The 27,323-nt window shown below is 42.7% G+C and overlaps 1 long non-coding RNA gene across 1 annotated transcript in view; it reads right to left on the bottom strand.

Annotated features, from left to right (window-relative positions):
- Positions 1-4,425: 4,425 nt before the first annotated feature.
- The window catches only part of LOC147581341 (uncharacterized), a 47,750-nt gene continuing 24,852 nt past the window's right edge, over positions 4,426-27,323 (bottom strand). The window contains exons 5-6 of the long non-coding RNA XR_015251688.1: positions 7,078-7,186; positions 4,426-4,877 (exon numbers count right to left, since the gene is read on the bottom strand). This is a non-coding gene — a long non-coding RNA (uncharacterized LOC147581341). The remainder of the gene's footprint in view (positions 4,878-7,077; positions 7,187-27,323) is intronic.

The following is a 27,323-nucleotide window of genomic DNA, read 5'->3' as shown; positions in this document are numbered from 1 at the left end:
TCAAGGATGAGTCCTTACCTCTCAGTTCACCTCCCTAAATTCAAAGGACTCCTCGTCCCATCAGTATTTCACACCATTTCAACCACAAGGACTAAGAGTCCAGCCTTGACATCACCCAAAAGAGACATCACAGGACAGACCGGAGGCCATCAATCCAGATCCAGCCAAGAAAAGAGGTCACAGGGTCAAAGTCCACTAACTGGGGGCAGCTGCACAGAGCCCATTGCTTATAGGTCTCCAAACTTGATGTAATGCTCCGCTATACGGTCTTGACATTTTTAGTAAGTTTCGTACTAGGCCTGCAAACTAATATAGCCAGGCCTGTCACTGTTCACTGGGACATCATAAACAACCATCCTTCTCGCTTTGTGTGTAGGAGACTGATCTTTCTACCTGACCATTGGTATTGATCCATATTCAACATGATGTGTTGGCCAGCAGGCAGACAAACCCTTAGCTGGCCAACAGAAAGTCTGGAGCAATCCTGTTATCTAAAACTGCCCTGGCCAAGGAGGCAGGCCGTCTGCTGGGTCTCTATGGCGTGGGAAGTCTCGCCACGTGTTTACCAAGCACAGCTAACAGATTGGGATTGCTGTCAGCTCCCCTCCCCACCCTCCCCACCCAAGTGACTGGAGGAACTCTGGTGCCTCCTATATTCCATCAGAATATTCTACCGCTGCAGGAAGGCTGTTCACTCACACTGGGGTCAGAGGATGGTGTCTGGACAGCATCGTATATAATCACAAGGATCAGTCAGTGGCCATTCTCCCCAGCCATGGGCACAGCGATGGCATGAGAACAGGCCAACCATGGCTCACCACGGTCTGCAGCTCGCAAGCATCCTCCCTCCAACAGCATTTCTTGTCATCTGGCAGACGAGTGTGGCCTGCTTGGCTCCGGGGCCAAAAGTCCATTGCTGGCAGTTGGTCTTACCTCAGTTTTAGCAACTGTCACATGGGGTTTGCACCGTTAATTAGCCTGTTTCTACCACTAGTCTTGGCCCATGAGGACCAAGATGCACTTTGCATTTGAATTCCCAGTGTCCACAGAGCAAGCACCAACCAATGTCCACTGCATGAATAAACGGAGGCCGGATTAGCCCGATGATGCCGGCATAGGCTTAAACATGAACCGAGCTAGGACGTCAAGCTCACTTCACTTTGCTGTTTTCCATTAACCCCTTAATTTGCAGGCACGTGTGCTTATAATTCACCTCAGCTCATCTGTCACATCTTGAATGAACAATTGTTGCCCGAATGACCAACACCTCGGTCACTTAAGAATATTTTTGTGTCAACCTATTTTTCACACCTTGCCCATGACTTTGGCTTTTCCTGAGTTTCTAACATTCAGTCATGTGTGTTTATAAGATGAACCAGTAAGATATATTATTTCAGATGCTGCTACTCACATCACCTAAAAGAAATTCCTTTCAAAAGTGAGTTTACCAATTCAGCTAACCAGTGCTTTGTTTTTCGCAGTCACCTTGTTGGATAAAACTAAGTTATTCAAAGCTTTACAGGCAAACTTATAAAATTCCACTTGGTTTAACTTCTTTGCGCTAATACAGTCATACACGGAGGGCAGACAGGACTCTGTTTTCAGAGTTTAGGCCCAGACTCAAAGGCCAAGAAGAATGCAGCAGGTGGGAGCTGCTGTCCAGGTGGAAAGGTGCCCACGTGCAGGCCCAGGAGAGGCTGCTCTGTTTGCCCTCTGAGGCTGTCGGGAGTCGGGTCTTCTGGTCGGGGCTTGTTTGGGGGTTACTGGTGTTCTGTGCAGGGCCTAGGTGGGAAAGAGGCTGCCAGTTGACCACTCAGGAGTTTGACCTGTGTTCCTCGGAGTTGGAGTTAATGCTATTGAAGGGTTTATTGCAAACTTGAAAGAAGTATCACCAAACAGTAAAGAATGGTTTGACACACCATGTCATAAGCGACAAGCCCCAGTAACAAGAGCATCCCGACCCCGCGGGACATTCTCAGACAGGACCTACCATTTCCCGCGTTCCCACCAGCCCCTCTGACCAACAGCCTGGTGGCTTGGGGCATCTCGCAGGTGAAATTCCCAGCCATGGCTCAGCCGGTCGCTACAACAGGCAGCCTGTAGTGGCACAGCACCCAGTACAGTTGACCTTTGGACAACGTGGGGATCAGAGGCGCCAACCCCCCACAGTCAAAAATCCATGTATTACGTGGGACTGGGTCTGACTCTTAATTTCAGCCCAGGTCATGATCTCATGGTTCAGAGGATCAAGCCCCGTGTTGGGCTCTGTGCTGACAGCACTGAACTTGCTTGGGATTCTCTCTCCCTCCCTGCCTGTCTCTCTCTCTTCCTCTCTCTGCCTGCCCCTCCCCCACTCACACTGTTTATAAATAAACATTTTTTTTAAATCCATGTATTACTTTAACTCCCTAAAAACTTAACTACCAGTAGCCTGCCATTGACTGGAAGCCTTACCGGTAACAAAAACAGTCAATTTACACGTATTTTTTAATGTTTTATGTATTAAATATCGTATTCTGGTAATAAAGTAAGCTAGAGAAAAGAAAATATTGTTAAAATGAGAAGGAAAATACAATTTACATTACTGTACTGTGTTGAAAAAGATTTGTGTGTGAGTGAACCTGCGTGGTTCAAACACACATTCAGGGATCGACTGCACGTCTCCCTCAGCCCTGAGAGCCACTCAGAGCACGTTTGTTTTCATCAGCTTGGCTTCAAAGCAACCACAGCCAGCTACCTCATGGGATCTTTGAGGAACTCCCAAAAGTTCTCTTTGAGGGGCGCCTGGGTGGCTCAGTCGGTTAAGTGTCCGACTTCAGCTCCAGTCAAGATCTCGCGGTTCATGAGGTCGAGCCCCGCGTCAGGCTCTGTGCTGACAGCTCAGAGCCTGGAGCCTGCTTCAGATTCTGTGTCTCCCTCTGTCACTCTGTCTACCCCTCCCTGGTTTGCACTGGCTCTCTCTCAAAAATAAATAAACATTAAAAAAAAATTCTCCTAGAGAGGAAAAGCTGAGACACACATCCACCATCCAGAGGGACTGACGGCAGACCACAGCCCCATGCCTCTGAAGGCTTTCCCTCTCCCCACCTAGCCCCCAGGAGTAAGAAACAGGCTTCACAGCAAGTTGGGGAGACTGGGAGAAAAGAGGAAGAGCCGGTCACACCACCCCCAGCCCTCAGCCACCCCACTGTAGACCACCAAACCCAAAGCTGGCTGAGTCACAGGACCGAAGAAGCTTCCAGCTGGATGAGAGTCAAGTTCTGACTATTGCACTGCATTAGATTCATTTAATATTAAAACAGGAGGTTTAAGTATCTTAAGAGTGATCAGAGGGACTCCTGGGTGGCTCAGTCGGTTAAGCGTCTGACTTCGGCTCAGGTCATGATCTCATGGTTCACGAGTTTGAACCCCACGTCAGGTTCTGTGCTGACAACTCAGAGCCTGGAGCCTCCTTTGGATTCTGAGTCTCCCTCTCTCTCTGCCCCTCCCCAGCTTGTACTCTGTCTCTCTCTCTCTCAAAAATAAAATGAAACAAAAATAAGTAAATAAAGACTGATCAGAAAAGCCAAGAATCTGTCCGTTTCATTCAGGAAGCAAGGAGAAACAGGTCCACAGAGTGGGCTTAACAAGCCGGGGGGGGGGGGGAAGCATACAGTTGTGTTCTGCCCGCCCCCTCTCCAGTCCAGCTTGTTCCATAATCTGGGTACACGGCCAAGGGGTGAAATGCATTCATTAAATGCTATGAAGGTGCACTTCTCAGACATTGCCACTGTGTCTAGTGTGTTGCATTTCATTTCACAACTGTTTATCTTTTTCTGCACATAACACAAAGGAAATGCAAACATACGTGTTTAGAGAACACTGAGTTTCTAAACAGACATAGCACCAGGCTGCCATCTTGCCGTGGTAAATTTTAATGCTTCGACCACTGGCAGGGTCCCTGAACTGTGAGTGAAAAACTACTATAATCGATAGAAAATATTTGGTATCTACTTCACGTCTTTTATTCTGATCCTTTTAGGAAAAGTCCTTAGAAATTTAAAAGCTTCCCCAAATGACAGGAATCCATACCATTTTGCACAATGCTGAACTGAATCAATTTAGTCGACAGAGTTCTCAATATTTATCTTCAAAGAGCTATATCTAGTTATCTTGTTTTTAAAAATCTATCAGAAAATGAGAACGGAGTTTTTAAACATCAACTAGTAGACTGAAAAAGCTCCTTGACAGCTGAACCTAAAAGAAACACATTACAGGCATTCTTGCATTTGGAGGAGATTCAGGGCGGACCCCCGACATGCGGGCTGTGGCGGTGGCACCTCGAGAACTCAGCATCAGTGTGCTGACAGCTCATCAAGCAATGTTATGGCTCCAGCCTGTGGTTAGCCTGCTGTTCTAGAACTTGTTTAACACCAGACACTGAAGCAATAAAAATCAGGGGTTTATTTCCCCAAGGTCTACAAATTAGGCAATATTATTCAGTAGATTAGCTCAGCCTGATGGGTCATCCAAGACCATCCCAGCACATAATGTGTGTCTGATGAATGTTAATTTTTAACATGAGAACAATACTGAATGAGAACTATTGCCTTTGACCAGACACACAGAAGTGAGTTCACTGTATCTTATGGATAGATGTATTCGCTGTTGCTACATTAACACCTCTGTACACATACAAGGAACGCCATTTGCAGTTTGCCTCTCTTAAATAACTATGCAGAGAAATAACATAGTACTTCCAAAAGATGTTGAAAACATACTATGTGTTCCACGTAGGAAATCGTGTGTACCAAATTCTTTTTTCTTTGCTCTTGCGTCTGGACTGTAGAAATTGTTTCGTTCCAGCTTCTGTATTAATGTCTGGGCAAGGATGAAATCTGGGAAGGAGGAGAGAGAAATCGTTTTTCAGAAAGGAATGACATCAGATTTGTATTTTGGCGGTTTTGTTTTTGTTTCTATTTATTTTGACAGAGAAAGACTGGGGAAGGGGTAGAGAGAGAGAGGGAGGGAGGGAGAGAGAGAATCCCAAGCAGGCTCCGTGCTACCCGTGTCCCCTCACCCCTTGATGTGGGGCTCGAACTCACCAACCTTGAGATCATCATCTAAGCCAAAAATAAGATCAGACGCTTAACTGACTGAGCTGCCCAGGCGCCCCCCGATTTGTATTTTTTGAAGATAATTCTAGCAGAGCTTCAAAATAGATTTGCAATAAGACTGAAAACAGGAAGGTACATTTCCAGTTGTCTAGACAAGAGATCGTAAGGCAAGAGAGGGTGAGGGTTGAAAGTAAGAGCCAGTCATGAGAGACAAAGCTGAGAGATTACAGATGAAGTGAAGTGTGTAAATTAACAAACTGAGAGAAGATGAAATCAAATTTAGGTGAAGAAATTGGACTAATTAGTTGCTCTTTGAGTCTCAGTTTTCACAATTCTAAAATGGGGATGGGACAATATGTTCCCCCGGCCTCATCACAAGGTTCTTGTAAGAAATAAAATAGGTCTCACTGGGTTTCAGAAGCAATCCACAAGTATTGGTTGTTAGTTTTCGCTGTAATTGTTTTGTTTTGTTAATGTGAATTTATTTTTGAGAGAGAGAGAGAGACAGAGCGTGAGTCAGGGAGGGGAAGAGAGACAGGGAGACACAGAATCCGAAGCAGGCTCCAGGCTATGAGCTGTCAGCACAGAGCCTGATGTGGGGCTCGAACTCATGGAGTATGAGATCACAACCTGAGCCAAAGTCAGATGCTCAACCGACCGAACCAACCAGGCACCCCGCTGTAATTGATTTTTTAAAACTCCATGTGCTGGGGTGCCTGGGTGCCTCAGTTAAGCATGGGACTTGGGCTCAGGTTATGATATCACAGTTGGTGGTTCGAACCCCAAATCAGGCTCTCTACTGTCAGCACAAAGCCTGCTTCGGATCCTCTGTCTCCATCTCTCTGCCCCTCCCTCCCTCTCTCCCTCTCTCTCCCTCTCTCTCTCTCACTGTCTCTCTCCCTCTCAAAAATAAACATTTTAAAAAATTATAAAAAAGAAAGAAAATGTTTAATTAAAAAAAAAAAAAAAAAAAAAAAAAAGAACCGCCCTAAGAAAAATCCATGCAAAAGGGTCACCGACAGGTGAAGCTGAGGGTCGTTTGGGCGACAAATGTACACGTGTATTTGCTACATGCCGGGCACTACTCTTCTAGACCTGATAACAGCTGTCACGAAAAAGCCTTGCCCTCACAAGGCTCCCACTTGCACGACAGACGCAGGAGGAGCCGTCGGGAGCCCACCCTGACTCTGACGGGGGAGAGTCGAGCAGAGCGGTGCCCGGGGCAGGAGGGGGGCTGCCGATTTGCAGGGAGCCACGTGGCCGCTGCGGGTGTGGAGCCCAGTCGGGGTGGGCTGTCGGGAGACACCGTCGTGGAGGCGTGTGAGGAGCTGTGGCGGAGGGAGGAGAGCGTGGACCGGAGGAGAGAGTGGGTTTGGAGGCCCCATCATCAAGGTCAGAGCTGGGTCAGAAGCTTCAGAGGCCCTGGGGGTCGAGAGCGCAGAGGCCGCCGGCCAAGAGCTGCAGAGGGGCAGGTGCCGCTCGGCAAGGAGGAAGGAGTCGGTGAGGGGACCGGACGATACGGTGGGAAAACAGGAGAGGAAAACTGAAGAGATGAGTGGATAGAATGGAAGCTTGGACTTGCTTGTTAAGAAATCACGCACGCTCCTTTAGGCAGCCTTTCATCTTACTTTAAAATTAACTTAACTGGCAAAAATCAAACTTTATACAGACCCCACAGATACATAAGCGGCATCTAAGAAAACCGTACCCAACCTTTTCACATTTTCAGACCCAAAACTAAAATCAGTCATGACGGACTATTAAAAGAATATCAGATTCTCTAAAATGAGCATATCAACACCTAATTGGTTTCTGAAGAAAGTGGTGAGCAGTTTCTTTCTGACGTTGATACAACGTCATGCTACGTTTCATCGTTCAGGACAATGTCATCCAGTGAAATTTTAGTCCCACACCTTTCCCCACAGAAAAGAAAGGTTGAATGGTGGCTCCCCAAAGACGTCCACCCCCTAACCCCCAGCACCTGTAAAGATGTCAGCTTCCGCAGAAAAAAGATGTGATTGAAGTAAGGCTCTTGAGATGGGGAGAGGATCCCGGATGATGCAGCTGGGCCCAATGCAATCGCAAGTCACCTTGTAAGAGGGAAACAGGAGGGCCAGCGTCAGAGGTGGCGATGTGATGAAGGAAGCGGAGGTTGTAGTGATCTGTGGCCACAAGCCAAGAAACGTGGGCAGCCTCTAGACTTTGCTGGAAAAAAGCAAAGAAATATATTCTCCTCCAGAGCCTCCCGAAGGAACCAGCTCCACTAACACCTTGATTTTAGCCAATGGAAACGAAGTTTTGGCTTCTGACGTCCAGAATGGTTAAGATAATGACCGCGTACTGCTCCAGAGTCCCTGAGCGTGTGGTCATTTGTTACAGCAGTGAGAGGAAACTGACACACCTAATGAACATTTTTAGAGGAAGAGAGACCCTTAAAGTCAGGTGAGTGAATTGTCGAGATTCCTAAAACTTCAGGGATTCCTTGTACAGACTATCAGAAACCAAAACAAATCACAAAAAGCAAACCTATTCTCTGGAGTACATTAATAATCGACATGCCCACTGTCATGTTGCTGTTGTACATACTTTTTCGTACAATACTTTTTCTTCTTCCAAGTTTAAGTATTCTGTAAGAACTTGACCCACGATAACAGAAAACACTGGCTACGGGCACCAGGTGAATGATTGTTCCCTGCACTACCCAAGCCATCAGCACAGCCTTGCACACAGCGGGTGCTCGATAAATGTCTGTTCAATAAATGAGCAGAGTGAGGCACAGCCCCCAGTGGGGGAGCCACAGCAGGGGAAGGTCCATCAGTTTGCCCATTCCCCTTCCTGCCTTTGCCCACTGCGGGCCTCAGCAAGAGCACCTGCTTGACGTCTCCGCCGGATGTCTGAGTACCGCGGGTGACAGCATCCTGCTGTCTCTGGCTTACTCCTCACCCTCAGTGACCGATGTCAAAGATGGTATCAAAAGTCCTCCTCCACTTTCATCTGTGACCCTCCCGCAAATGCCCGCTTTTGAAGTCAATATAAATGTGACGTGTCTCATGCCTCCTGAACATCCTGCAAGGAACCTTCCTTGCAGGGCTTGAACGGGCAGTGCCGTGGGACTCCAGCCCACGAACGTGCAACGTGGACTCCAGCAAACGTGACAGGATCCTGGCTGCTGTAGGCATGGACACCTGCAACAGACACCTACCAGTGCAAGCGCCCAGAGCGTGTGAGGCTTTGTCGAGCGTGGAGGGTGATAACTAAGTGGGGAAGACTCTCACGCTAAGCTCCCTGCGCTCGGCATGCAGCCTCCCGGATGCCCCAGATTTAGTGAGGTGTCATTATCCCCCTCAGTGCATGGGGAACTCACACCGCTGAGGTTAAGTAATGTGTCCCGAGGTCACACAACCATCCCAAAGCAGGGCCAGGACCCACAATCAGCCGGCTGGCTCCAGAGGCCCTCTCCCCACACCGCCTCCTCGTGAGCCTGGCAAGGAGTCAGCTAAGCGAATCAGGAAATGGGAATCTTAACTCCAGAAATTATGTTTACGTGCTAATTTTCAAGAGCCCTGACACCACATTAAGAAAAAAGTTGGGTTTTCAAGATTAATGCTGGTGCCGCGTTTCTGGTCATGTTTAGACCATATAGAACCTCAGAAAGTTGGTGTCACTTTAAAATAAAAAGTGACCATATTCACATATTTCACACAGGATTTCATTAAGGATAGAGCTAGTTCAACATAAATAAAGTAGAATAACAGTTTAAATGACACTTCTTCCCAGAAGGTCAAGAGAACAGTTTAGTTTATACATTTGTAATTTATCGTTCCTTTTCTTTCTCTCTCTTTTTTTCTTGGTAGTATCCATTAGGTTGCAATGCTTGGATTTTCCCTACAGGTAGACAAATATGTCCCTGATTCCGAGGAAAATTCATCACTTAAAATTTCCTTAAAATTCAGTTTCCCATTTTTCAGTTAGTATAAACAACAAAATATCCCTGAAATGACTCATCTACTTCTGGTCATTGAAAACAAAAACAAAAACAAAACAAAACTCATTTCCTCTATTTAGAAAAAAAAAAAAAATGTAATGGCAAATAAAACCTATCTATAGCAATTTCTTAAGCACACACGACACAAAGGACTCATAAATACACAAATTTGGTATTTCTAATACTTTCACTACTTGTGTAGTACCTGCTAAAACTATTCCTAACAAAATCACAAACAAGTAAAATATGTTTATATGGCATACCTAGTATAAATTATCATAATTTTAGGAGATCTAAAGACTACGGTGTTATAAATGCATCAACATCACTCATGTAAAATTTTGGTCATTACTTTAATAATCTTCATACAATCTTTTTATCAGAGTCCTGTCAGCTAACATATTTCCACTGGACTCAGCCGAGCCATTCTTTCTGTATCCGAAAAGTGGGTCCTGTGGAAAATCATACTGTTTGGTCAGTAGATTTTTTCAACGAGATCACTGCCTTATATTAATGTGATTTTTTACATATTGTGTGTGTGTGTGTATCTATATATCTATATCTATATCTATATCTATATCTATATCTATCTATATCTGTATCTGTATCTATATCTATATCCTCACAGGGAACCTACTTTATCCAAGATCATTCTTTTTTTTTTATTTTTATTTTTTTTTTTTTAATTTTTTTTTTTTCAACGTTTATTTATTTTTGGGACAGAGAGAGACAGAGCATGAACGGGCGAGGGGCACAGAGAGAGGGAGACACAGAATCGGAAACAGGCTCCAGGCTCTGAGCCATCAGCCCAGAGCCCGACGCGGGGCTCGAACTCACGGACCGCAAGATCGTGACCTGGCTGAAGTCGGACGCTTAACCGACTGCGCCACCCAGGCGCCCCTATCCAAGATCATTCTTAATCCTTTGCATCAAGAAGATTTTGACCACAAGACTTTGAATCATCTATTTATTTTTGGATGGGGAAGAAGGGTCAAAAACGTAAAGACTTCTGTTTTGTGGTTCTCTATTCAATCTATAGATTATTCACGAAACCTTTTTCTTAACACAGTTGTTTTCATTTGTGAGTCAGAAAAAACATAAGCCACTATCCATTCTTTCTGAAATAAAGAAAAGTAACATAAAAAGATAGCATTCAACAAGGAAAGGCTCAAGATCTTGCCTATCAAACCAGTACATTTGAAGGAAGAAGGCAGAGTGCACATCTATGCCATGAGGGAGAAAACATCATCTGGTCTTTATACTTTGTCATTTATTTCCTCCATGAATATTTATTTAGTACCTACATATATCAGGCTCTGCTTTTGTGGCTAGGAACACGATGCAAACAAACACAGAAAGTTGCTGTCTTGACTTTTGCATCTTCTGGAAATGAATAAATAAAACCCAGCCCCCCTTCAATTAGCAAGCTCTGTCAGCCCCGTAATGATCATTATGAGATCCTCCTAAAAGTCATTTTTAAACAACACTCTTTTCAAGGAATGTGTGTTGATTCAGCGGGTCCCGCGTGGGGCCTGGGTATCATCTATTTAAAAGCTCCTCAAGGCAGTGGACTGTGCAGACACACACACAGTTGAAAAAGCTGAAAACCTCTTAGCGTTGTTTCTTCTCTGGGCTCTTTCATAAATGATGGTTTCTTTATCCTTTTTTGACCCAGAATATACTTCCCAATGTTACAGAAAAGGTGGAATTGGACCCAGCAAATTAGGAGCCACTGGCAGACCCTAGCAATTCTTGCCAATCTCTCAGTGCCCCCAGGACAGCGGCTGGTGGGGAGTAGGAGCCATATCCACAGTGCCGGGGGAAATATGGTTCCGCTAACCCCATCCGCCTTCTCCCGCCATCTGCTACATGAAGTGGGCAGTTCAAAGCATGAATGAGAATTTGTGTCCACCGGGGGGAAATGCCAAAATTGTGCCTTTTCATGAAAATGACTATAACCAATTTGTATCTTATTTACTTTGGTATTGGTAAGAACAATTTTATAATCTATCCATTCTTATTCAGAAATTTAGGAGATATCTAGATTTTAAGAACACAGTCATGGATTTTATTATTATTAATATTGGCTTTGGCCAATATTACAATGGTAAAATAGTAGTATATAATCAAAATCATGAAGTATTAAAGCTTCAAGTTTAAGTAAGAGTTATCTTTTAATTGATCAGTTTTTAGTGTGACATACATATATATATATATATATAAAATTGTATATAGTGTGTGATAGATGTAGATGTAGATATAGATATAGATATAGATATAGATATAGATATAGATATAGATATAGATATAGATATAGATATAAAATACCTGGGGCACCTGGGTGCGCAGTTGGTTATCTGTCCAACTCTATTTCAGCTCAGGTCACGATCTCATGGTTCGTGAGTTCGAACCCCACGTTGGGCTCTGCGCTGTCAGTGTGGAAACTGCTTGGGATTCTGGCTCTCCCTCTCTCTGCCCCTCCCTTTCTCTCTCTCTCTCTCTCTCTCTCTCTCAAAGTAAAAAAATAAACTTTAAAAAAATAAATAAAATTCTTACAATATGAGAATTTTATGTCCCATAACTTGCTTTGGTTGAAAATGTAATTTTAACAAGAGGTAGTTTATGAGCATGAAAGTTGACAATGTACCGTAAGTTATAATGAATCAGACCGGGTGGAAAAGTCTCACAGCGTGTATACTATGGTCTGACCAATCCTGACATTTAGCTTATTGACCTCATATCACATTATTTTAGCCTCATATCATGTTATTTTAAAACGATTTCATAAGTATCAAGACATACCCAACGCAGAATATAGCACTTTTGAAGATAGAATCTCTCCCTACCCTTCAAGAGCTTCCAAATTAAGCAAAACTAAATATTTTGAATTGCTGTCTGGGAGAACAAAGGGGAGCTTATAGTTCTTGATAAAAACCACATACACGTCTATAATCTGGAATTTGTCAGAGACCACTAATAATTTCCTTTTCTCCATGCGTTCATTCCTTCATTCCTTCTGCAAACATTTATCTCACTCCTAGGACTTCAAGACCCAAGGCTGAACGAGACAGACAGGGTCCCCCCCTACACAGAGTTCAGACTACCGCAATTGAAAGTTGCACCTCAAACTTCGGTTTGTTTTCCTGCAGAACAATCCAGGGTGTGCACAAACGCCATAAACAGCAATGGGGGTTTAGCCCAGACCCGGCACACATCGAGAACTGATAACAATGGTGGAGAGTCTTGATCTCATAGTAATCGTAAAGCATGACCATCTGGAGGCGAAGAGTGGAAAGACTTTTTTGTAAAATTCAAATTATACTATTTAAATATCTGAAACTAGCATTGACAAATAACTGCACTTAGGAAGGACAATTAGTTCTTTGAAGCATGGTACCGTTTAGTACCTGAGCAGGTCTAGCAACATGTTCTTTATGGTGTTTAGAAATATCGTGGATGTTGATTGCATTACCCCCAAACCTGATCCTCCCCAGAGCCCAGGAAAAGGAGGCATTATGTTTCACCAGTATTCCTCCTTCAGCTTCGGTTAATTCACTGTCTCAAGAATCGGTGTTAAGAGACACTACACGCCACCTGCTAAACGATTCTGATACTGACTTCAGACCGCACCAAACACTCCCCAGGAACAGAACACCTAAGTCAGCACATCGACTCTTTGAGACCAGCAAGGCTGCATCGGGCAGGCTCTGCAGGATCTGAAGGCAGAGCAATTAGGCTGATGTTGGAAGCCACTCAATCCTAAACCCCTTTTTGGAGCCTCTGAGCTTCTGGGAAAGAGCCTCACACAATTCATCCAGTTGAATTCAATATGCGACAGTGCAAGGTTAACAAAAGAACCCTTATAAGTTACCCGCTTCACCACCCTGAACTCGGACATAGGACCCAGGATGTTAGCCAGTGGGTTCCAAGGCCCTGAAATATGGGGAACACAGATAAATGAGCTTCCTGCTGCCAAAGAAACTCTTGGGACCAAAGATTCTGAAATGACGCAATGATGTTCCCATAAATACTTGAGTCGCCCCACACTTAAAAACAATACAATCGATTTCACTGACTTATCAACAAGACAGTCTAACCTATACTTTTACAGTAATTCTGTAAATATACATTTAAATATTTTTGAGTTCTTACTGTTTCTGGGTACTAAATAAAAATAGTAGATTTTGTAAATAAAGTTCTTGATCTAGCACTCTTAACTGAAACCAAAGTAACTTGCAAAAATACAAATGAGGCTTTCAGTTTGTTCTTAGGGCTTGAGGTGGAAAACTCCCCCGCCTTCTGTCCTCCCATGATTAGTGGCAACACGCATTCTTAGGGGATGTTGTAAGGGCAGTGCCCAAGGACTCTGAATGCTTAATTGGAAATCTCATTTGGTCATTCTGAATTGTTAGTGCAAAATGGTATCTCTTATAAGCCGCTATCACATATGAAGGAAAACTAGTAAAAGGATTATTACATTCCATGATCACATTCTCCATTGTGTGATCAGACAATACAAGCAACTATTTTAAACAAGGTTTTTCCTGGAAAATCCAACAGCTTTACTACACAAACGAATTAAATGTTTATGCATTTTATATTACAGAGACACTGTACTTCTGAAAGAACACACAAAACTGTATTTTTTCTCTCCTGGCTTACAATTTAATGCTGCTAAAGCTGTCGAAGAAGAAAATACTCTTATCTGATAACAAAGTCCTTGTGGGTTTTCTGCTTTTGAGAAACGTAAAAGAACAGTCCATAGTTGTGAAATGCAATTCCAGCATGCAGACAAAACCATGGATTTAAACACATTTACCACCTAGGTGGTAGTAGTCCAGGAAGATGAGCTTGCTACCCCTGAAAAAGATTTCGCTTGAATTTCAAGTTTTGGAAGCTCCGTTTTCATATATACATAACAGTTTTCATTGTTTTGCATGCACGGTCACTTTTCCCACTATGTATTCTCGTTACATAAAGTGACCTTACCTGGGATTTCCCACACAGCCTAAGCAATTTAGATGAGATTAATAACTTTTTAATGTTCATTTATTTTTGAGTGAGAGAGAGAGAGATAAGGAGACAGAGAGAGAAAGACAAAGCATGAGCGGTGGAGGGGCAGAGAGAGAAGACACAGAATCCAAAGCAGGCTCCAGGCTCCCAGCTGTCAGCACAGAGCCCAATGCGGGGCTCAAACTCACAAACCTCGAGATTATGACCTGAGTTGAAGTCAGACGCTCAACTGACTGAGCCACCCAGGCACCCCAAGATCAAGTATTATTTTTTTTAATGGTGGTAAAGTTTCCACTACTGGCAAAATTGAGATATTTTTGCGATACTCTTACCAAGAATAATTAGGAAACCCAGACAGAATATAATAAAAGTGGGTTTGAAGGTGTCAGAGCTCTCCCAAGGCACTGAGTGTCTTCAGAGCTAAGAGAAGAAAGCTGTGGGAACCCAAGAGAAGTAAGCAGAACATCTGGGGCCACTTCTACCCTCGAGGCAATTGTAGACTTAGAAAGCAAAAACAGTGGCTGACAGGTTAAGAAGATGAGCAGAGCTTTTGACAATTTAAGGGCTTAAGGACTATTGAAAGAGCAGACCTAGGCCGGCTGACTCCATTTTGTTCTGTGTCCTCCATCTTGTTCTGTGTCCTCCATCTTGAGTGACTATGTCCCCGACATGGCCGCAGAAAGAAATTCCCGCTCAAACCGCAGACCACGCTTCCTCCCCTTGGGTAACTTCCGGATCAAACCACGCCCCGCAACCTAAGTAACGGGACTCTGGCCCTTCCCCAGCCAATCAGCTAAGGCCACGACCATTACCTCACCGACTACGCCTAGACCCCTATAAAACCTTTGTGCTTTTGAAACTCGCTGTCTCTCTCGGTATCTCACCACTGCATCGGTGCAGGTAGGGGAATGAGCTTGAGCTAGCTCGAATAAAGGCTCTTTGCTTTTGCATCAGACTCAGCTCCCTGGTGGTCTTTGGGGATCACAAATTCTGAGCATAACACTATAACTGGCATTTCTGAGTCTGCCCCGGAGGAAGAGCCCTTGTCAGCATCCTCAGGTTTTGGTTGGGACCACAACTGCTAGATCCTTAGAAGAAGAGTAAACCAAAAATAGACAACTCTAAAAAAAGACTGGAGCCCAGGGGTGCCGAGTGGCTCATTTGGTTAAGCATCCGACTTTGGCTCAGGTCATGATCTCACGGTTCATATGTTCGAGCCCCGTGTCGGGCTCTGAGCTGGCAGTGCGGAGCCTGCTTGGGGTTCTCTCTCTTACCCACTCTCTCTGCCCCTCCCTGACTCGTGCTTTCTTTCTATAAATAAATAACTTAAAAAAAAAAGATTGGAGCCCAGCTGTGAACCATCTCATTCTCTGACAAAGGATCTTTCCTTACCCAGCTGTCTGCCGAGGACAAGAGGGAAACCTCTCTAGAGGAAGACAACATCATGCAGAGCCTCAAATTATCACTAAAAATGTTGTATATAACATCTGGCACGCATTCAAAAATAACCAGAACTTAAGAGAAATCTGGAAAATTCCTTAGCCACGTGATCAAAACAGACATCCCTAAAAAAGGGACAGTCTGCGATCACAGGCCTCCTTAGTGATGCACCAAGAGGGACACAATCTCAGTTATACGGTGCTTCTGCCAAACGAGTGGAACCTGATTCTACGCAATCAAACCCAAATAGAGAAACCTTCTCTAAAACAACTGGCCTCGCCTGGCCTCATCAAAACCGTCAATGTTACAAAACAACGAACGGCTGAGAGAATATCTCACGTTAAAGAAAATTAAAGAGACGGGACAAATAAATGCAAGAGGCGACCCTGGCTGGGTCAGGGATAAGGGAAAAATAGAAGAGATTGCAACGAAGGACATAATAGGAAAATTGGTGATATTGGAATGTAGATTGTATTCAGACAAAACTGTAATATCAGTATTAAATTTCTTCAACTTGACCCTTGTGTCGCAGTTGTGTAAAAGAATGTCTTTGTTCTTAAAACACATACGCTGAAGTAGTTAGGGGGGAAAGGTTATGATGACGGCAACATATTCCCAAAACTACTATGTGTGTAACAAAAGCAGTACTAACAATAATATGGTGAGGGAGAGAGGGAGAAATGGTAAAATGTTAACAGCAACATTAGGTGAAGGTCTTATTCTCTGTGTTATTCTCGCAACTTCCCAGCAGACCTGGAATTTTTCCAACAGAAAAGCTCAAAAGGATATAAGCAAACGGTACAAATTAAATAACACTTTTAATTAACCCACGGATCAGAGAATAAGTCACGAGGCAACTTAGAAAATATCTTGAACTGAGCTAAAATGAAAATACAACATATCAAAATTTGCACACTCTACCCAAAGGTTATGGAAACATTTACAGCTTTAAATGCTTATTATAGAAAAAATAAAGGCCTAAAATCCTTATCTAAGCTTTGACCTTAAGAAAATACAAAAAGAGGAGTTAACTCAAAGCAAAAGAAAGAAAATAATAAAGATCAGAGCCGCAGTTGGTGAAAAAATAAGTAAATAACAGAAAAAATAACAGAAGACAAAAAGGACAAGAGTCAATGAAACCAAAACTGCTTCTTTGAAAAGAAAAAGAAAATTGATAGATCCTTAGCTAGACTGGTCAAGACTAAAACAAGACACAACAGATGAGCGCCTGGGTGGCTTAGTCAGTTAAGTGTCTGCCTCTTCATTCGGTTCGGGTCATGGTCTCACGGTTGTGAGATCTGTCCCCACATAGGGCTCTGTCCCCACATAGGATTCTCTCTCCCTCTCCCTCTGCCCCTCCCCACCTTGCACACCTGCATGTGTGCTCTCTCAAAAATATAAATAAATAAATAAATAAATAAATAAATAAATAAATAAATGTCACAATGGAAAATAAGGGGGAGGAGGACACCACTAAACCGATAATCAAAGAAGAATATTAATGAACTTAAAAGTGTAATAAGGAAATGTTATGAAAAGTTTACGTCAACAAATCTAAGAACTTAGATGGAATGAACAAATTCCTTAAAAGATACAACTTACCAAATTCGAGAAGAAATTTCAAAATCTGAATAGACCTATATCGAGTAAAGAATCTGGCATTCCAGAAATACCAAGGCTGTGAGACCAAAATGGGGTAAGCAAGTAGACTGGGAAGAGGGAAGTTTGAGGCCATAACAGGACCGAATCACGTTCACCTGGAGGGTTGTTGGCAGGATTCCATTGGCTTTCCTCTAGGTGAAACGCAGAGTTAATGCAAGATTTTGAGACTAGGAAGACCTATTATCAATTTATTTCAATGGCATGTCAGCATCACCAACTCCTTAATAAAGAAGATTGCCCGGAGGACACAACTACCAGGTGTCAAGGTGGAAAACAGTAAGAACGATTTGCAGGAGTTGAGAGCTTCTGTCCAGCAGCCTGCTTGGGGGCGTGTGCAGGGGGCAGAGATGAGGCATCAATAACTACGTTGCCACTATGTGATCCTGTGTCCCCTCTTCCACCTCTCCTTTGCTGACGCGCCCGTAAGAAAACGAGTGACCCAAGGTAGACACATGACACACTGTCGTCACATAGCAAGCTGGAATTTTAAAGAAAGAGACAGAAAGCAACAGAGACTGGTAATTGCTAGTATCGGTCATATTAAAGGCAGTGCACTAAAGAGAGGCTTCCAGTTCCCCAGGTCTCCGGAGCCTCCCTTGGTCCTGCCCTTTCAAACAGTTGTTCCAATTCCCTGAAATCCCCTGGCCTCCTTCCAGTGAATTCTCCTTGCTTCAGAATAATTACAGAGTCGGTTTCTGATACTGGAAACCCAAACAACCTCAGCAATTACAAGTAGATTACTCCAAAGCTTCAAACCTTGAAATGCAGTGAATGCAGAAGTTCCTGGGGGGTGGGGGAGTGGCATCTTGGCTGGTTGTAATAATTGTTTAAATAGTAATTTAATGATCATCTCTCTACCTCCTGCCACTATCTCTTCAGACAGAAATGACTTTCTAACACCCTTTGGAGAGCTGAAAGAGAACTCCAAACCTAGCTCGTATGTATTCTCCCACGCCGGCCTACTGCCACAGCCCGTGTGCTACATTATCTGATTATAATTTTTTGTTTGAAAGAGAGAGAGAGAGTGAGGGTGCAAGTGAGCAAGGGGCAGAGAGAGAGAGAATCCCACAGGAGCAGAGAGAGGAGAGGGAGAGAGAGAAAAAGAGAGAAGCCGGGTTCATGTTTTGTTTTGTGTTTTTTTACCTGCAGCGGGCTCGTGCTCACCCAATATGGAACTCGAATTCATGAACCATGAGATCATGACCTGAGCTGAAGTCAGATACTTAACGACTGAGCAACCCAGGTGCCCTGATTGTATTTTTGAAAGGGATTGTTTCTTGGTAACGATAGCCTGGCTCCTATAGTTTCACACAATTATTGGCAGGAAGGTATAGCCCCTGTTAGGTTTGTTCAGCTGGGCACAAAATCATGCTATGTGCCTCTCTCCACTTATGACAAAAGGGAGAGTTTGCACACTATTAAAATGCTTGGCTGTATTGACCAATCAGGAGAATGAACTGGAACGTGCCATCCAAAACGTATTAATTTTAGAACACTTGATTTTCATAAACTGTAGCCAAATGATTATCACTTGATGTCTGCTCACCTACTAAACAAAGTTTGTGCTAGATCCATCCTTCTGTCTCATTCAGTCACATCAAGTTCTGAAACATTAAAAAAATAAAGCAAACACTATTTACTTTAACTGGGTATTTTAAAATTTGTCATGCTGAGAAAAGGCTACCTCTCTTAGCTTCCAGGACAAGCACAAGTGGGCCACTCCTCAGTAAAGAGAATTCCAGCACTTTCCAAACTTCCCCATAGCAAGAATTATCTGGATGCTTGTTAACCACACAGCCCCCAGGTGATTCTGACTTAGAGGGTCTGGGGTGGAGCCAGGGTCATTAACAACTACTGCGTAGTTGTTCTCATCAGGAAAGCTGGACTTGATCATGGCTCTGTTCCTTCTCTGTTGCTGCTGCTCTTGATGACTTTGATTTGCAACAGCTGAATGATGTGTTCTACAAGTGTCCAATCAAGCTGGCTGATAGTGTTGGTCAAATCTTCAGTAACATACTGATTATCTACCTGTTCTGTCAATTACTGAGAGGGGCTCTTAGAAATCTCCAATTATACCTGCAGATTTTTCTATTTCTCTCTCGTCATTTTTTGCTTCATGCATTTTGAAACCTTTTCATCAGGCGTATGCACATACAAGATTTTTAGGTCCCTTTTGCAACTGATCCTTCATAATTATAAATTTTCCAACTTTTTCTTTGGTAAGACTCATCTTGAAGTCTTCTTTGTATGATACTAATATAATCACATCAGTTTTCTTACACTTACTGATTACATGGTACAGCTTTTCCATCCTTTGACTTTCGACCTGTCTCTTTGTGTTTAAAGTATGTCTCTTACAGCATAGAGTCTTCCTTTTTTCCAATCTGACAATCTGTAGATTTTAACAGAAGTTTTTACCCACTTATATTTAATGTAATTATTGTGCAATTGGGTATGTCTATGTAATTGTTGCTATAATTGGATTTAAGTCTACCATCTTCCCATTTGTTTTCTAGTTGTGCCATCTGCTTTTTTTTGGTTGGTTTGGTTGGTTTGTATTGCTTTGTTTGGGTTCCTCCTCTCAAGCCTTCTTCTGGGCTAAACAAATCTTTTTTAGTATTCCTTTTTAATTCCTATCTTGCCTCTTTAGCTATACCTCTTTATTTATTTAGTCATTATTCTGAGGTTACAATATACATACTATACTTACCACAGTCAACTTAGAGTTAATATTGCCACTTTACCTAAAATCTAAGATCCTAAAAGTAAAATTCCATTTCCTTCCTCATTTTTAGTGCTATTATTGTCATATATATTTCACATCTATATGTGTATACCCCATAATACAATGTTATAATTTTTGCTTTAACCAGAGGTCAGCAGACTATGGCCCATGAATCAGCACTCATTTCGGTAAAGAAAGTTTGTGTATTGTCTCTGGCTGCTTTCTTGCTACAAGGCAGAGCAGAGTAGTTGTGTCAGGGACTGTTGGCCTGCAAAACTAAACTACTTACTATCTGTAAATAACACTGCTGAACACAGCTTTACATAGTCCGTTGCTTTTCAATGATTAAGGGAAGAAAACAAAGTGGTTTATATTGACCTATATATTTACCATTTCCAGAACTTTTCCTTCCTTCCTGTAGATCGGAGTTTCCATCTGATGTCTTTCCCTTCAGCCTAAAGGACATCCTTTAGCATTTCTCACAGTATAGGGCTGCAGGGCTGCTGGTGACCTCTTTCATCTTTCATCCATCTGAAAATGACTTTTTCTTTCCCACTTCGATTTTTTTTTTATTTATTGATTTTTTTAGAGAGAGAGAGAGCAGGATGAGGGACAGAGAGAGAGGAAAGAGAGAATCCCAAGCAGGCCCCTCAGTGTCAGCACAGAGCCCAACGTGGGGCTTGATCCCATGAACCGTGAGGTCATGACCTGAGCCAAAATCAAGAGTTGGACACTTGACTGAGTCCTCCAGGCACAGCCCCCCTCACTTTCACTTCTGAAGAATGTTTTTACTGGATATGGAATTCTGGGATAACAGGTTTTTTTCCTTCATATCAGTCCATTATTTTTTTACCACTGTTGTTTCGCAGGAGAAGTCCGACATCATCTACATTGTCATTTCCCTATATGCTGTACATCTTTTTTCTGTGGATCTTTTTAAAGTTTTCTCTTAAAAAAATAAATAAATAAAGTTTTTTCTCTATATCTCTGGCTTCCAACAGTTTGACTATGATAGCCTTAAGTGTGGTTCTCTATTTAAATCCTCTTTAGGGTTCCCTGAGCTACCTGGATCTATATATGGATGTTGATCATCAAATTTAGATGATTGAGTCTATTGTATCTTTGTATGGTTTTTCTGCCATTTTCTCTTTCCTCTTGCACTAGCATTCTGATTACTTGCATTTTAGACTGCTTGAAATTGCCCTCATGTCACTAAGGCTCTGCTTATTTTTCTTAAATCTTTTTTTCTATTTATTCTTTAGATTTGATCATTTCTATTGATCTATTTTCAGATTCACTAACTTCTGCAGTCTTCTGTTAAGTAGTGAAATTTTCATTTTATGTATGTATCTTTTTGTTTCAAGATCTCCATTTGGTTCTTTAGTATAGTCCCATTTTTCTGAGTTTCTATTTATGTTCTCTCATGATCATCTCTTCCTTTAAGTCTGGGTAGTTTTATAGAGGTTGCTCAAAGTACACATCTACAGCATCTAACATCAACATCCAGTGTCAACATCTACATCAATTTGGAGTCTATTTTTATTGACTGTTTTTTTGTCTCAATCATGGGTCACATTTTTATGCTTCTTTGTATGTCTACTAATTTTTTATTGTGTGGTAGACATTGTAAATGATATAGGGAGTTTGAATTATGTCACCTTCTTTTATAAGATGTTTGAGTTTTATTCTGGCAGGAATGTAAATTGCTACTGTATCTGTTTTTATCAGGATAGGCTAGTATTATTGTTTGTTAGAGAGGAATCTAATTTGGATTTGAATTTAGTCCTGAAGTATTGCTCTTACTCTATGACATAGTTCTTACTTCCTAGGCATAGACTTTCTAGGTCTCACTTGAATGGCCAAGGGGTTCAATGAGGTCCCTCTATTCAGGCCAGGCCAGGACTCCAACATCTCCTCTAACATACAGCTCCAAGTATTACCATTCTGCTCTTAGCTCCACAATAGGCAATCTCTCTTAAGACTTGTGGAGTCTTGCCTTGGTCAAGGCATAGCCTAATTCTTGGTTAGGATTCACACAACAAATCCCCACACAAACGTCTGTCCCCAGTATCTTACATAGCTCCCTCTTCTCTAGTATCCCGCTCTGTAAACTTTAGCTGCTTCAGCAGCCCAGAACCCCAATCTCTGCCTCCTCACCTCAGTAAGGTCGCTACTCAGCTTGGGTTGCACCTCCCTGTATACCTACAGGCAGAATAGCAGGGCCACTGTGAAATTCATGTTCTGTGTTTCCCTTACCTCAAGACTGCAGTCCTGCACAGTCTGTTATTCAACATCTCAAAATAGTTGACTCATATATTCTGTTCATTAAGAAACAAGACTATTGTGAGTTTCTCTATAATGGCCAGAAGTAGAAGCACAGCAGATACGACTGTGGTTCTGAAACAGCGATGTTCAACCGTGACAACACGCTGGAATACCCTAATGGTTTTCTTTCCTTTTTAAAATAAAAAAATAATAACAATAACCTAACCTCTATGCCCAAAATGTGGAGTTCAAACTCACAACCCCAAGATTAAGAGTTGCGTGCTCTACTGACTGGGCCAACCAGATGCCCCTCACTTTTCTTTTGTAATCCTAGTGCCCAATACTCTGGTTTCTCTTCAGATCGTATGAATCTTTCTCCTTTTAATCCTAGTGCCCAGAGGACTTTTTATAAGCTCTCCAGATGACCTGAAGATGCAGCCCAGTTTGAGAAGCAGTCCAAAGAGCATCACAGTGTTTCTACTCTGGCTTCTCACTTTCATAAATTGTAGGCTTCTTGTTCTTACTTAATGCAAAGTAATCCCCTGAAACACTCTGGCTTCCTTGAATAAGCCCATGAAGAGAGTTTGACAGCTTACTTTATGGCACAAGGACAGCTAGGGGCCGTCCTTTATAATGACTTGCTGGGTCAGCTGCTCCTGGGAACTCCCAGTCCATGTTGACTTGATTAATAATTTACAGTCATCATGACTGTTACTGTTTTGGAAGCTCATTTTTTTAAACTATACCATGGCTCACAGGTTTTAACACAACATCAGCATAGGATTACTGACTGCTTTGGAGATTCTTCAAGACCCAAGACTGTTCCAGTAAAACCAAGACAGTGCATTGAATTTGTATACTAGGAAGCCGATAACTATCTATAGAAAAAAACTGGTTTGAGCAGTACACCAGGCCAAGTCCCATGAATCCTAGTCACTAGTTGTGGGAGGAGGGTAGCACCCATGGGGTGGGGGAAAGTATCTGCAGAATGAGAGCAAGTGCAGTAACATCCTTCGAGTAGAAGTCACCACATTTTTTATCTCATATCCCTATCAGTAGGTTTTCCTAAGTAATGTTTTCCTTTATTTGTAAATGGTACCAAAAAATGGTTTATCCTCATTGAGAATATTAATAGTATATGTAATATAATAGTAATAGTATATGTAATACTAATAATATTATAGAGGCAGCAATGTGATTTAAAATGTTTCATAATTTTCTTTTTTTTAAGTTTATTTATTCATTTTGAGAGAGAGAGAGAGAGAGAGAGAGAGAGAGAACTAGTGGGGGAAGGGCAGAGAGAGAAGGGGACAGAAGATCCGAAGTGGGGTCTGTGCTCACAGCAGAGAGCACATATTAGGGGTCAAACTCACGAACCGCGAGATCATGACCTGAGCCAAAGCCGGACGTTTAATGGACTGAGCCATCCAGGTGCCCCTGAAATGTTTTATAATTTTAAAAAATATCCATTTAATACTTTAATTCAAAAGTCTGGTTTTAAGTTCATTTTATTTCATTACTTGCATTTGATGGGTGCCTATAGCTCAAAAGATGAATAGAACCAAATGGCAGATATCATTACCTATGTCTGATTTACCATACTCGTGTATCAGTCCCATTCACCAATTACACAAAGGTTTTTTGTTGAAATTCTGCTACTAAATGTGAATCCTCTCTGATATCCATCAGTTGTTCTTGCAAACCAATCAGAGGGTGTTCCACTTTTATAATTTTAGCAAATAGTTTGAAAGCCTGAAGTTTTCATTTGGGACATTTTAAGCAGGTTAGGAATTTCTGTTTCCAACTTCTGAAATGGGAAAATAGGAAAATTTTAAAAAGTGCCACACATCATTTTCAATAACAAAATCACATATTGTAAGGGTAGGGCTAAACTGTAGCCTTAAGAGATAACATCTTTGCTTTAACATTATAGATTAAGAGACAACAGCCTTATCCTATCGATCAAGGGATGGATTAGCACTTGATTGGATTGGAGCAAGGGCCTGTTTGAACTGTTTCCACCTGGGAACTATTCCTTTGTTCTGTTCCCAGGTGATAATAAGACGATGTGGTCGGCTATAAAAACTCTGTACCCTGGCTGTTCGAGACCGCACTCTGGTCAAGAGTGTCAGTCCGATCGATCGGTTTGCCTTGCCTCTCATTGCAATAAACTTTGTTGTGACTGTCACTGGTGCCCGTAGCATTCTGTTTCAGGAGTCATGTGGATGCAACAATATGACAGAAATAGTTCCAAACATATTTTGAAAATGTTCTCTAGGGGCACCTGGGTGGTTCAGTCGGTTGAGCGTCTGACTTCAGCTCAGGTCATGATCTCACAGTCCGTGAGTTCGAGCCCCGCGCCAGGCTCTGTGCTGACAGCTCAGAGCCTGGAGCCTGCTTCAGATTCTATGTCTCCCCCTCTCTCTGCCCCTCCCCTGCTCATGCTCTGTCTCTGTCTCAAAAAAATAAAAATAAAAACATTTTAAAAAACCATTTAAAAAAAAAAGAAAATGTTCTCTAAACTTTCTTTTACTTATTTTTTTTTAATGTTTATTTATTTTGAAGAGAGAGACAGAGGGTGAGTGGGGGGCAGTGGGCAGAGAGAGAGGGAGACACAGAATCCGAAGCAGGCTCCAGGCTGGGAGCTATCAGCACAGAGCCTGACACAGGGCACAAACTCACAATCCATGAGATCATGACCTGAGCCGAAGTCGGAGCCTCAACCGAACCACCAGGCACCCAACTTTCTTTTACTTATTTTTGTTAATGTTTTTTTTGAGAGAGAGAGAGAGAGGGAGAGCACAAGCAGGGTAGGGGCACAGAGAGAGGGAGACAGAGGATCTAAAACAGGCTCCACACTGTCAGCACAGAGCCCGACATGGGCTTTGAACTCACAAACCGTGAAATGAAATCAAAACCATGAGCTGAAATCAAGTCAGACGCTTAAACGACTAAGCCACCCAGGTGCCCCTAAACTTTCTTTTAGAAAACAATTACTGACATACTCAATGTTAAAATATCTCCTTTAATTATAAAGGATCAGATCAAGCATTTTTTTTTCTCTTGGTTTTCAAAAATAGCCTCCAGGAATTGTATCTCTGAGAACAATTTGCCGTGTCAGTAAACATTAGCAAAGATCGAATACTGCCTCTTTACCTAAGACATTTGTGTAACTCATCTGCAATTTCCATAACTCTTTTACGAGAGCTAGTGTGCATCCATCCACAGGGTACAACAGATTTTCATAGTCATTTCCTAGGTCATCAAAAACCTCTGCAGATAACCCCAGTTTAGAGGGTTTTTTTTTTTTTTGCTTATACATCTTTATGGAGGCATAACTGACATACAATAAATAGCACATAATTAAGAGACAATTTGATGAGTTTGGACATATGTATATGCCCACGGAATCATCACCTGAATTAAGATAATGAACACATCTATCACCCTCAAAAGGTTTCTCCCGCCCCTTTGTCATCCATACACATAGCTCATCCTCAGGCAACCACCGATCTGCTTTCTGACTCGGCAGATGTGTCTGCATCGTCTAAAATTTTATACAAATTGAGCCACACAGTATACACTTGTTTTGTTTGGCCTCTTTCACTCAGCCTACTTATGTCGGGGCTCATCCATATTGTTGTATGTGCAAGAGTTGACTCTCCTATCGGCAACACCGGTGCATTGCAGTAATGGCCACCTCTCAATTCGTTTCTGTGTTCGCCAGCTGAAGGGCCATAACCTCGTGGTCCAGCCCCTACTTGGGATGTGAGCTTCTGATTCCTGTTACATGAGTGAGTCAAGATGGGAAAGATAACTTATCTCCTCCAAGGGGCTGGGGGAATGCTCACATCCAGGAAGTGGGGTGGGAGACACGCCAATATGTAGGCCTGATGTCAAGTGTGGCATAATATTTCTACAGACTCCCCACTTCAGCAGAAGGGGAACAAGCAGCCTGGACGTTCCCACATGAAGGAGAGCGTTCTCTGGGAAGTGAGGAGCCATCTTTGTATCTGTGACCGATCCAAGCTCAGGTGTGAATTTCTGTGGTCCTCTGTGAAGTTGAGCTATTATGTCTTCTAAAACATCTTTATATCCTGAAGGGGGGAAAAAAAGTGTGTGTGTGTGACAAAAGTGCGAGGTCTTTGCTTCATGAGATTCTTATCAAGAAATGGCTGGCTGGCAAAGTTCACGTGAAAATGCCCATAATTGATTTCGCATGGCCTGTCATGGAATAACCTCTGGGCCCCACGGAACGGACCTAGGATTGGTTCATAATTCAAATGGGTAATTCGATGAAGCTGTTTAATGGTCTACCACAATAAAAGAATAATCCTAACAGCTCCAAGCTATTTCTCGCACTGATCCTTACCCTAGAGGACTCGACCAACTACATCTACGTGTTTCCTGAGGAAAGAGCACAATTGGAAGAGGGCAGTCTCTCCATTGGTTTTTACCTCTCTGACCTAAGATGAATCTCCTTATCAGAAGTCTGGTGGGTAAGCCACAGAAGCTTCTCCTTTCCCCGGGCAGGGAATGACACAGTGGCTGAGTAGCCTGCACTCTCACTACCCAGACCTTCTGGCCAGGCTCCGTACCGGGGGAGGAGGAATGAAGAGAAGTTGGGGCGGGGGGGAAGAGAGGGAGAAAGGCTTCAAATGACTTTTTCAAAAATATTTTTTAATGTTTATTTTTGACAGAGAGCAAGAACATGAATGGGGGAGGGGCAGGGAGAGAGGGAGACAGAGAGAATCCAAATCAGGCTCCACATTGTCATCGCAGAGCCTGATGTGGGGCTCGAACCCACGAACTACGAGATCATGACCTGAGCCTCAGTCAGACGCTCAACCGAGTCACCTAGAAGCCCCTTCAAATAACTTTAAATGCAAACCTAGTCATCTTCTGGCCCAGTTTCTTTCTTTGGACCAAGAACTTATTGCAAAATAATTCTAAGGCTAACTAAGTATATATTCTAGAGTTCCTACCACTGTGCCCTCATTAAAGTGATTGGAGTGGGGATGACTGGTCAGAGATGAAGGCACAGCCCACTTGTTTGTCTGTTTGTTTGTTTGTTTTTAAGTAGGCTTCATGCCGGGCTAAGAGCACAACCTGCGGCCAAAACTCACAGCCTGAGATC

The sequence above is a fragment of the Puma concolor genome, chromosome B2 (genome assembly GCF_028749965.1).
Source record: "Puma concolor isolate L17-30 chromosome B2, mPumCon1.1.hap2, whole genome shotgun sequence".
NCBI lineage: Eukaryota > Metazoa > Chordata > Mammalia > Carnivora > Felidae > Puma > Puma concolor.
This window is presented reverse-complemented; position numbering and strand designations above follow the sequence as displayed.